Below are 12,868 nucleotides of genomic sequence, written 5' to 3' on the forward strand. Positions count from 1 at the left end.
TCAGCCCACCAGGGGGCGGGGCTGGCTGGCATGTGGTGCTGGGGGATTGAACCGCGGTCCCTGTGCTTTGCTAAGCTTGTTCTAAGTAGGTGCTTTAAACCACTGAGCCATCTCACCAGCCTCTTACTGCTCAATTTTCATGGTGTCCTGATTGTGTTAAATGGATGCACCATTGTGTGAAATTTCTCTTATTATAAAGGAGTCATTGAAGGGTCTTTGCTTTGTATTTTCCCCAAAGGGGAGTTTGCTTATCCTGTTTCTCTTGTCTTTGTCTTTTTAATTTAAATCTTATTTTTAATTTTTAAATATTTCTTAAGAGCGGATGTGTGCATGGCATGATTGTATGCATTGTGGGGGGTCAGTACACACACACGGCACACCTTAATTCTCTTATTTTAAACTCCTGCTCCCCACCCCCTGTCCTTTCCATCTCTTGGACCTCTTCACTTTTGCAAAAGATGTATCTCTCTGTTCTTTATTACCTGTCTTTACTTTGCTCTTTAATTTATTTATAGTTTGGGTTTCTCATGTAAGAGCAAACATGATATTTAAGCTCCTGTGGCTGATTCACTTCATTTAGCCTTATAGCCTCAAGGGATATCCATTTCCCTAAAAGTGATTCATGTTTATCTTTCTTTTCAGCAGAGTAGTACTCCACTGTGTGTAAGTATCACACGTTCTTTACCCATTCATCTGTTGGTGGACTCATAGGCCACTTCCAAGATTTGGCTATTGAGTTGTGCTGCTATAGATATGTCATCAAATATCTTGACTCGTATTTCTAGTCAGAAGCAAAAACCTAGATTAATTTAGGTAGTGTTCATGGGTTTCTGCTACACACTTGATATCTGCCCCTGAAAGGGCTTTTTGGGGAATGGAGGTAACTTTGCGTGTTTGGGGCCCACAGTCCCCTCCCTCCTGCTTTTTAGGCACCAGTAGCAACCCATATAGTGCTTATCCAGGACTTCACTCAGGACAATGCTGCTGCATGGTGGCTCCACGCATGGGAAGGAACGTGCTCAGGGCCTGGTGCCCTGCCCAGATGGCAGCCCCGCTGCCGCGCTGGACCTCTACGTCCCCTGCCAGTGCTGGTCCCCCGGGCGAGGACCCGCTTTGTCTCTTCCAGTATCCACCCTGCGGGGCTGCTCTGACCTCTGGCTCAGCTGCCTGCACTTTGGTGAGTTACTGCTGTGCAGTGGTGTGCGTACAGAAGACCGGAAGTGCACATTCCACTCTCCTAGGAGGGAGACCTGGAGAGCAGGACCTCTGGGAGCCTCAGAGGGGAGGGGCCTCCGGAGAGCTAGGAGCTGCCTGGCTTTCAGGCTTGCTGAAGGCTAGGGTAGTCCGGGACAGAATGAGTGCTTCCGCCTCGGGGAGGCCCCACTGCATCTCCTGGCCAATGCTATTTCTTATTTTTCATGTCCCTTCCCTACTCCACGTGACAGAGACTTCTGCTTCAACCAAGTAATTATAAGAGTAAGTAGTAAAATACATTATTGGTGCTAAATTATTGTACTCCTTCACATCTTCCTCTGAGTGTGTATGTGTGTTACAGATTGGTTAATTATTGTTTTTGAATCGACACACTATTCAGGCTTTTGATTTATAACTTGATTGTATTGCATTAGGTACCTCCCGATTTCTAACAAGGTCTGTTTGAATAAACTTGGTGTTTGCCTCACTATTAGCCAAGAGAAAGATTAAAAAGTAAGCCAGAGAGTTTCGTAGCTTTGTAACAATAGCATAAAATGTGGAATAATGAACTGTAAATGCGTCTAATTACATAAATAATGCATTTGGGTAATTGTCAAGTAAGGGGGTGTGCTAATGAATCAATTATTTTTAATTGTAGGATGCTTGATTGTTTCAGAAATATAATTGATTGTAATCAAGAATCAATTAAATGTTGATAGTAATTATGTTTATCAGGCTTAAATACATGACATCATTACAGTGTAGCTGCTTCAGGAAGAAGGGTTGGGGAAGAGGTTATTACAAGTGACGGCGACATCATGTGTGTTTACGCCTGCAGCCCACAGTGGTGGAGACGTGAAGCAGAGCACCCCAAGATTCAGCCAGCTGCAGGGGTGGCCCCCGCGAGGGTGGCAGGAGTTGACAAGGCAAAAATGCAGGCGCAAGGGTGAGGAAGCCCTCGCCAAAGCTTGTTCTGGGGGACCCAGGCTGCTGGGATCCCAGGCAATTCAGGCCCTGTGAGTCTGCATGGCCCTTGTCCTGATTCCCTCTTCTGGCTCAGCCCGTGGCAGCTGGAGACACCGAGCCTGCTCCCTTCCCCATGAGTTGTCTGACTGCTCAGGAAACGAATGCTTCTATGTGACAATGTGTTGGGGTTCGTGTCCGTGAATTGCGAAAAGCCACCAGTGCATGAGGGATTGTGACTCAGTGGCATTTGCATTCCTGTTGACTTCCATGGTGGGGTCTTATGGACGTTAACTGAATAAATAGAAGAACTATTGCTGGGTGTGTTGGGGCATGCCTGTAGTCCTAGCACTTTGGGAGGCCACGGTACGAGGACTGTGAGTTCAACTCCAGTCTGGGACTTTTGTTTTAGATTTTTGAAACAAGGCCTCACATTTTATGGTTCAGGTTGGCCTTAAACTCACTATGCATCCCAGGCTGGCCTCAAAGTAATGCTGGGCCTCCTGCCTCAGCCTTGTAAGTGCTGGGATTATAGGTGCGTACCCCCACACCCATCAAGCCCAGCTTGGGTAATATAGTGGCTTAGCAAGACTTTAACAGCCAAGTAAAAATTGAAATTAAAAATGACTAGGGACATAGCATAATGCAAGCTGTTGATGGACATACAGGCTGCTTCCAAGATAAGCCTGTGCTGCTGCAAACGTGAGTACGCATGGATCACTGTGATAGCGTGCCTTTAGCTCTTTCAGGAGTATGCCCAGAAGGGCGTTAAGAGCAGAGAGCATTCCGCAGCACAGTGAGTCCTGGTGCTTCAGGTGCTTTGCATAGATTAATGATCAGGCTCCTCCCGCAACTCCACGAGAGTCTTATTATCCTCTTGTTGCAGGGAGGGGGCACTCAGAGGCCCTGGAAGGTTGACCTGCAGCCTGTAGCGAGGAACAGGGCTGAAGCTGCTGGCCCTGGAGGGTCTGCGTCCAGCCACTGCACAGCCAGGACACGGTGTCACAGGAATGTGAGAAGGACCAGCTTCCTGTGGTCGGCACAGGGTGGGCGCTGTCTCCTGTTTCCCCCTCATTCCCAGCTTTCTTTTCCTGCAATGAATAGGTTTTGTGTTTTATTAGTCGTCCAAACACCGAGGCCCCGTGGTCTCCTCTGCATTGTCTCAAAAGCATCAGGGATGACTCGGATGTGTGTTTGGGACATGAACCCCTCATATGCTGCCTGCTCCTGCTGCCACCTGGTGCCATGGGCCTTCAGCTTTCTGCTGCTGGGCCCCTTTCCCAGGCTCTCCACTCCTAGGTTCCTGGTTCACCCCCTTCTGTGGCTTCAGAGCTTCATGCAAGCATGGGAGGTAAACATTTTGAGATTTTGCTCTTTAAAAATTTGAACAAGGCTACATAATCTCAGACAGGGCTTTATGTTCCATTTGGAGTTTGGAGGCTTGCTTCTTGAACTTCTGATTTTTACTGTCACTCTAGTGACATTGAGTGCTTGTCCTAATTATTTTAGAAGCCCAACACATTGCCCATTGCACTGCAGAGATCAGTTACCTTAGAATATGAGATGCGAGTCCAATTTTGCTCTTTTTCCCAGTGGATAGCAGCTATTCCAGCACCATTTGTTGGAAAGACTGTACTTCCCTCTTGGGGGTCTTGCCATCCATGTCAAAAAACAAGTGGGCACAGATCTATAGATTTCTGCCTGGTCCTATTTCGGTTCCCTTAGTCTGTAAGTGTGGCTTTCTCCCATATCTACTGTTTTGATTACTGTTGCCTTGTAGTAGGTTCGAACCCAGAAATGTGAATCCTCTTGTTTTGGTCTTTTTCAAGACGACTTTAAGTATTGATAGCTCTTTACCATTCAATATCAGTTTGAGGATCAGATTTTCTTTTTTTTTTAATGTACACAGGAGGTTTATTAGCCTCGGCGCAGCGGACACGATGCTGCAGGAGTCCCAGCATGGCAGACTCACTTCTTTCATTCCTTCTCGTCGTAGTCCCATTTGGCAGAGCAGCCCTGGATGGGGCTGACCTTCATGTCAAGCATCCTCTTGGTCTGCATGGCCACCCGCTCCTTGTCAAAGGTGTGAGGGATGGGGCCATACACGTAGACCTTCTCCCAGACCAGGACAAGGGCCGTGAAGCCAGTGAAGAACCTGGCGGCGCCCACCACCGTCTTCCACTCGTTGGTGGTCCTGTTCATCTCCGTGAAGCTCTTGTTGAACTGATTGCGGTACAGCTTGACTTTCTTGTCCCAGGTCAGGCTGCTCCATGAGGCTTTCTCCTTCTCCTTCAGGGCCTTCTGGCTGGCGGACAGCTGCTTGACGTGGGCCACGGTGGGCAGTGGGTAGTCGTGCCGATCCCCATAGCTGGGGAGGCATAGTCTTCACTCTTCACCCCACTCCCGAGTGCTCGAGTGGAGATGGCTCGCTTGCCGATTCGGCTAAATACCCTGGCAGCCAACATTCCGCAGCAGCTCCGCTGCGACCACCTCGACCGTCCGCCCTCTGCCCAGATTTCCAATTTCTGCAAAAAAAGAGAAAGAAAGTTGTTAGAATTTTGGTAGGCTTGCATTGAATCTATGCATTATTTTCTATCTGCAACATTAACTTCCCCCAACCCGTGACCATAGGATACTTTTCTGCTTATTTAGGTCTTTTTATATTTCTTTCAGAATTATTTCAGTTTTCAGTCTGTATTAATTTCCTGATTATATTTGTCCTTACATATTTTTATTTTTATAAATGGAATTATTTTCTTTATTTCCTTTTTAGACTGTTCATTATTAGCATCTAGAACTTTAATTTTTGGGTTGACTGATCCTACACGTTTTCTGAGTTTGTTCATTGGATTTAATAATTTTTATGGAGAATATTTTATGATTTTCTGTGCATGTATATACATCACTTACGAATATAATTTTATTTCTTCCTTTTACTTTTGGAGGTCTCCTGTTCCTTCTAGCCTAGTTGCTCTAGGTAGTGTTCCAACAGGGCATAAAAGTGACTAAAGGTGGCACCTTTGGTTTGCTCCTGAGTTGGGCCGGGGGTGGGGGGCGTGTTTCAGTCTCTCACCTTTGGGTATAATTTTTGATGAGGGTTTTTTATGTATGTCTTTTATCTTGTTGGGATGATAGTCTCAATTTTTAAAGTTTTTTTTTAAATTTCCTGTTTAAAGAAACATTAATTTTTCATGAAAGACTCTTTGAGGAGCAAATCTGACTGATTTAAAAAAAAATTTACTATAGAAAATTTCACAGTAGCTTTGCAGTATAATTTCAAAGACTTTTCACACATACCCTTGAAGGTGATCCATCTCTGTATGTATGGCAGTTGTTATCTATTTATTAACTTTTTGCTTTTGTTTTGGTTTTACTTTCATTAATTTTTATTTATTTAATTAATTTAGTTATTTAGATGACAAGATAAGAACCTAGAGTCTTGCACATGAGCTAAACTCCCAGTTCCTGTTTTTTTTTTTTTTTTGGGGGGGGGTTTGTTTTTCGATGAATGAAAGAGGCTGTACCCTCAGACTTTTCATCTATAGACTAGGTCAGACCTCCTGACCGGATGTAAAGATGGAGATAACACACATAAATGTCTTGTCCCTTCTTTCCTTCCCCCTCCCCCTTTCTTGTTCCCCTTCTCATTTGAACATTTCCTTCCTCTTTCTCAATATCTCTTGTATATTTTGGTCCTTCTTTACACTTTCAGTTCCTCATACCAGAGAGATAGCACAATGTTTCCAATTCATTTTACTTTAGAGTGTGGTCTCCAGCTTCAGCCATTTACCTAGAAATGTCTCCAGCTTGTCGTTCTATATAGCAGAGTACTACTCTGTTGTATAAAAACCCACATCTTTATCCACTCATTGGTTGATGGGCATTTGGGCTGTTTCAAAATTTTAGCTATTGCAAACTGTGCTGCTATAAATGTGAGTGTGAATATACCACTGTTGGATGATGCTTTTAATTATTTTGAGAGGATACTGAGAAGGGGACTAGCTGAGTCAAATGGAACCTCTAGTTTTATTTATTTATTTATTTATTTATTTATTTATTTATTTATTTTGAGACATCTCCACACTGATTTCCACAGTGGTTGCACCAGTCTGCCCTCCCAGCCAACAGTGGAGAAAAGCTCTTTTTTCCCCACATCTTTGATAGCATTTGCTATTGGTTGATTCCTTGATAATAGCCATTCTTTCTGGAGGGAGATGAAATCAGAGCGTTATTTTAATTTGCATCTATTGAATGACCAGTGATGTGGAATATTTTTCATATATTTATTTGTTATTTCCCCATATGAGAGATGTCTGTTCATTGACATGTCCATTTGTGGACAGAGTGTCCAAATTTCATTTTTTATATATATTCTAGATAGTAGTCCTTTCTATGAGAGACAGCTGCCAAAATCTTTTCCCCACACTGTGGGTGGTCTCTTCACCTTGTTGATGGTTTCTCTTGCTGTGTAAAAGCTTTTGAATAAGATGAGATACAAGTTGTTGATTATTTGTAATAATTCTTGTGTAATCAAGGGTTTGTTCATAAAAAATTTGCATATACCAATACCTTCAAGAGTTCTAGCTATTCTTTCAGCATATTTTTATTTAAGTCTTTGATCTATATTGATTCTAATTTAGTGCATGGAGAAAGATATAGATTTAGTTTTTAATCTTCAGTATGTAGAAAAATAGTTTTTCCAGCACCATTTATTAAAGAGGGTATCTTTCTTCCAGTAAAGTGTTTGACTCCTTTGTCAAAGATAAGGCATCTGAGTACATCTGCAGTTGTTTTTGCATCTTCTAATCTGTTCCCCTGATCTTCAGTTCTGTTTTTCTTTTTTCCAGGACCATGCTGTTTTTATCACAGTAGCTTTACAGTGTAATTTCAAGTCTGGAATTGTGATGGCACCTGCCTCAGTTTTGTTGCCCAGGATTGCTTTTGCCATTATAGGTCTCTTCTGGTTTCAAATAAATTTGAAGTTTGTTTTCTTTCATTCTGTGAGATATACTATTGATATTTTGATCAGGATAGCATTAAGTCTGTGTAACAATTTTAGAGCTATGGCTATTTTCACTGTATTGCTTCTACCCACTTAAGATCAAAGGATATCTTTCTACTTTCTGATATCTCCTTTGATCTCCTTTCTCAGAGTAGTATAGTTTTCAATGTAAAGATCTTTTACACCCTTTATTACTTTGGTTCCTAGGCATTTCATGTTTTGGATGCTATTAGGAAAGGTGTTGTTTCCTTAATTTCTCTCTAAGTGAGCTTGTTGTTTGTGTACAGGAACGCTATTCATTTTTGATGCTGACTTTATCCATCTGTGCTACTGAATTTAATTATTAAATCTGGAACTCTTTAGGTGGTATTTTTGGGGTAGTCTATGTAGAGTATCATGTCATCTGCAAATAATGATAATGTAACTTCTTCCTTTCCTATCCTTATTCTGTTTATTCCTTCCTCTTGTCTAATTGCTCTGATTAGTGTTTCCAGAACTATTTTGTGTAAGAGTGGTGACAGTGGACATCCTTGTCTTGTTCCTGATTTTAGAAGGAAAGCTTTTAGTTTTTGTCCATTTAATATGTTTTGTTTTTGTTTTTCAGAACTGGGGATTGAACTCAGCCCCTTGTGCTTGCCAGGCAAGTGCTTATTCTACTGAGCTATCTTCCCGGCCCCTCATTTAATATAATGTTGACTGTTGGTTTGTTGTAAATGGCTTTTTATCAGATTGAGATAAAAACTGTGTCAATTTTCTGTAGTCTTTATCATAAATGATAGATTTTGTCGAATGCCTTTTCTGCATCCAGTGAGATGATCATATGTTTTTTGTTCTTGACATTGTTAATATGATGTATTACATTTATTGATTTACATTTGTTGCACCATCCCTGCATTCCTGGGATGAATTCCACTTGGTCATGATGAATTACCTTTTTGATGAATGGTCACATCTGTTTCCCAGTATCTTATTGAGGATTTTTTCATCTGTGTTCATTAGGGAGATTGGCCTGTAGTTCTTTCTTTCACTTGGATTCTTTTCTGATATTGGTATCAGGGTAATGTTTGCTTCCAGAAATGAACTTGGGAATATCACTTCCCTTTCAGTTTCATCACAGAGTTTGAGAAACAGTGTCATTAAGTTTTTCCTAAATTTCTTATAGAATTTAGTAGTGAGTCTGACAGGGCCTGAACTTGTTTTTGTTGATAAGCTTTTAGTTACATTTTAAATTTCATTGAGTGATATTTATTTAACTTAAAAATGTATTTATTTATGTATTTGTCTGGTAAAGGATCTTGCTACACAGCTCAGCCTCATAGTGATCCTCCTGTCTCAGCCTCCCCAACACTGGGATTAGAAGTATGAGCCATCACACCTGGTTTCTGGGAAAGCACTGCATCCATGGGGTTCCAGGGCCAGCAACAGCATGCAGTACCGGTGATCAAACCCAGGTCCTTGCACTTGCCAGGCAGGCATGTAGACCTCTGAGCTATCTCTCCAGCCCATATATTGGTTTATTTAGAATTTTTACATCTTCTTGATTCATATTTGGTAATTCATATGTATCTAGGAATCTGTCCATTTCTTGTGCTTTCATTTCCTTTTGGTGTCCATTATTTCTATGTAGATTTGCTGGTTATTTGGCGGGTTGTCTTGGGGATTAGAAACATAATTTTAAATGTATTAGTACTTAGTTTTAATTAGTACCAACCTAGATTCACTAGGTTGTTCCTATATAACTCTGTCCCCTCCTTCTACTGTCATTTCTCAAATTAGTTTATTTTACCCTGTGTGTTCACTTTTGTAAACTTAAAACTATTGTTTATTCATGTGTTTCAAAATGCATAGGGAAAATAAAAGAATTGCAAACCAAAGCTATAGTATTTTATGTTTACTGATGCAGTTTCTTTATTTATGTTCTCTGTTTTGCTGTGTGGCTTGTAACTACTGTCTACTGTCTTTTCATTTTAGCCTCTGGGATTCCCTTTAGTATTTCTCGGAGGACAGTTGTACTAATGACAAACTCAACTTCATGATATCTTGAGTGTTTAAATTCTATCTTCATTTTTGAAGGATAGTTTTGCTGGGTACAAAATTGTTGGTCGACAGTTTTTCTTTCACCTGTTTAAATTTGTTACCCCACTGCCTCTAGCTACTTTAATTTCAACTAACAATTGGCTTTTATTTGTCTTGAGAATCTTCACTCACTATATTTTATCCCTCCTGTAGCTCTTGAGATTTCCTGCCCTTATTTTGTACCAAGAATTAAACTTAGGACCTTGCCCTTGCCAGGCAGGTACTGTGCTGCTGAGCTATATCCCTGGCCCTCCCTCTCCTTTGAAGATTCAATTTGACTATAATGTATCTCATGGTGGATGATTTGGGTGTTATCTTCCTTGGAATTTTTGAGCTTCTTGGATATAGGTAGATTAATGATTTATTAAGTGCAAGTTTGTTTGGTTGTTACTTAGTCAAAAAGTTTTTCATTCTAATGTTTCTGGAACTCTTGCTGTGTGTTGTTGGTTTGCCTCACATATGCTGAAGACCTCTTTAGGACTACTCATTCTCACTCCTTCCTTTCTACTCCACAGTCTAAATTGTATTAATTGTCCTATCTTCAAGTTTGCTGATTTCCCCTTCTTCCTGTTCCTATATATTACAGTCATTGTACTTTCAACTTCCACAGCTTCTACTAGGTTCCTTTTATATAATTTATATTACTGATGTTATTTATTTAATGAAACATAGTTTTCTTTGTTTCTGTTAGTTCTCTGCCCATGGTTTCCTGTAGCTTTTCTAGTTTATTTTAGACACTCTGACTTATAGTCTTTATCTGATAAATACAATATCTTTTAAGAGCTTTAAAATTTTTCTTACTTTCCTGAGAATGGCCTATACTTTCTTGTTACCTTGAGTGTGGAAAAATGCATTTATTTCCTTGAAAATTGGGTATTTTATATATTATTATGTGGACACTCTAGAAATGATGATTTTATTCCTCCCATAAATTTGTTGCTGCTTGCTATGAATTAGTTTTTTGAAGTTAGTGACTTTTTAAATTTTCTTTTTTTGTAAAACTGGTATTTTTTGTTACATGTGGCCACTCAACTTTCTGTTCTATTATCTTAATGGCCTGAGAGTCATTTGGCGGAGATGCCTTTCAATGCCTGAAGCCAACACTGATCAACCAAATGACAGCCCAAACCTCCTCTGGCCTTTCCAGGCTTTCCATGCAGCCCTGCCTTGCCTCTCGCTTCCCATCTACACAGAGCCTGTCCAGGATGGAGGCTGAGCCTCTTCATGGCTTTGCATGTGTGAGCATCCCTGTACATATATTGGCTTCTATTTTTCTTGGCATGTGCAGGAGCTTTTCAAAGCTCTCACCCCTGTGTGTTTCCTTCCCCACTCTCTCTCCTATGAGTTGATTCTGTATCCTGCTGCTTTGTTGAATTTGTTTTTCAGCTTTAGAAGTCTTCTAGTGGAGGTTTTTTTTGGGGTCTTCTATATAAAGGGTCATACTGCCTGCAAATAGAGATCATTTAACTTTTTCCTTTCCTTTTCATTTCCTTTTTATTTCTTTCTCTTTCCTGATTGCTCTGGCTAGAGTTGAGAGAACTGTACTGAACAAGAATGGTAAAGTAGACATCCCTGTCTTGTCCTTGATTTTAGAGGGAAAGCTTGCAGCTTGCCTCTTTTCTGTGTGACATCTGCTGAGGGTTTGCTTGTGTGGTTTTTATCAGTTTGAGGTAAGGTCCTTCAACATCTACATTCATTAGAGTTTTTATCATGAAAAGGTGTTGGATTTTGTCAAAGACTTTTTCTGCTTTGATTCAGATGAACATGTGATTTTTAGCCTTTCTTTTATTTATATTGTTTGTTATGTTTATTGATTTATATAAGGTGTACCAACGTTGCAGCCCTGGAATGAAGCCAGCTTGTCCTGATGCGTGATCATTTTAATTATTCATTGAGTTCTGTTCTCGTATCTTGTCCTGAGTCCCATATGTCTGGTGCGTTTGCATTATAGTATTTCAGCAAAAATACCCCCCAAGGCAACTGGGGGAGCTCTGGGAGAGCCCCAAAGCATTCAAGGCAAAAGCAAGCCCTTGAGTGGATCCTGCTAGGAGCCACCAGAAAGGGCACCAACCACTGCGCACCCTTGAGAACAGTTCCATGCTGACCCGTCATCAGCTGCGCCAACAGTGTGGGTCGCCACCCCAGAGCCACCCCTGGGCTGCAAGCGGAAGATGTTGCTGCACTTTTGAACTGAAATCCAATGTTTCCTTCTTCTTTCAGTTCTTTGGTGGTAAAGAAGTCTCTCCAGGTTGTTGTGAGGTTTTGCTTTAAAAAAAAAATTAGATTCCAGATTTCCAAAAAGCCAATTCTGAGTGTTTTTGCCAGTAAATCGCTGCTTTAGTAGAGAGATGGGTTTTGGGTTCCCCTACTCTGCCACTTTTTGTAGTAGCTGATTTTTGACAAAGGTGCAAAAGCAATTTGATGCAGGAAAAATAGTCTTTCAGCAAATGGTGCTGGAGTAATTGGACATCCATATGGTAAAAAAGTAAATCTGTCTCAAGCCTCATACATTATATAAAAGTTAACTCAAGATAGATCAAAAACTTAAATGTAAAGTGAAAACTAAATTTTTGGACAAAAACAAAAATATTTCAGAATCTCAGACTAGAAAGTTCTTAGACTTGATACCAAAAGCACAAGTTAAAACAGAAAATAAATCGATTAAGTAGAATGCATCAGAATTGAAAAATAGAGGCTGAGGCAATAGCTCAGTGGCCTAAGTCCCTGCCTGGCAAGCAAAGGATCTCGGTTTGATCCCCAGTACCACATACTGTGCTAGCCAGCCATCAAAACCAGGCATGGTGGTGCACTTCTGTAATGCCAATGCTGGGGAGGCTGAGTCAGGAGGATCATTATGCGTCCGAGCTGTATAGTGAGACCTTGTATCAAATAAATGAATAAGTAAATAAAAAAATTGAAAAAATATTTCCCTGTTAAAAATTACTGAAAATAAAGAAAAGATAGCTGGGCATGGTGGTGCACACCTGTAATCCTAGCACTTGAGGCAGAAGGATTGCAGAGAGATCAAGGCCAGTCTGGGCCACATAGTGAGTTCAAGGAAAGCCTCAATTACATAGCAAGACCCTGTCTGGGGTGCGCGCAGGGGTAGGGGAATAGAAGAGAAGAAACAAGAGGGTCCTGAAGGAGATATTTAAAACCATGTACCCAAAAAAGAACTTATCTAGAATATATGAGAAACACACACACACACACACACACACACACACACACACACACACATCCCATAAAAACAACCAACCAACTTAGAAACTAAGCAAAAGACAAGAAATGACATTTCATCAAAGGCAAAGCAGAGCACAAACAAGTTCATAAAAAGATGTGCAGCATCGTAAGCCACGAGATGAATGCAGATTAAGCCATCGAGGTACCACTGCGCACTGATCAGGTGTAGAAAACACAAAGTTTGTCCGTACTGACTACTGGGGAGGTTGCAGCCACGTGTTTGGCTTTTCAAGAAACTATCAAACTTTTCCAGAGTGGCTACATCTTTTTTTTTCAAAGTTTTATTGATAAACAGATAGCAATGAGACAGTTTCAAGTCAAATCGGAAGTACAGTTTCAACAAATAATACACTGCATATATTCTTCTTAGTGGTTAATTGCTGTACAAGA

At 40.9% G+C, this 12,868-nt stretch overlaps 1 pseudogene; it reads right to left on the reverse strand.

Moving 5' to 3' along the window:
• Window positions 1–4,125: 4,125 nt before the first annotated feature.
• LOC101560335 lies at window positions 4,126–4,661 on the reverse strand (annotated as a pseudogene).
• Window positions 4,662–12,868: the final 8,207 nt, after the last annotated feature.

The sequence above is a fragment of the Octodon degus genome, unplaced genomic scaffold, assembly GCF_000260255.1.
Source record: "Octodon degus isolate 3935 unplaced genomic scaffold, OctDeg1.0 scaffold00351, whole genome shotgun sequence".
NCBI classification, from domain to species: domain Eukaryota; kingdom Metazoa; phylum Chordata; class Mammalia; order Rodentia; family Octodontidae; genus Octodon; species Octodon degus.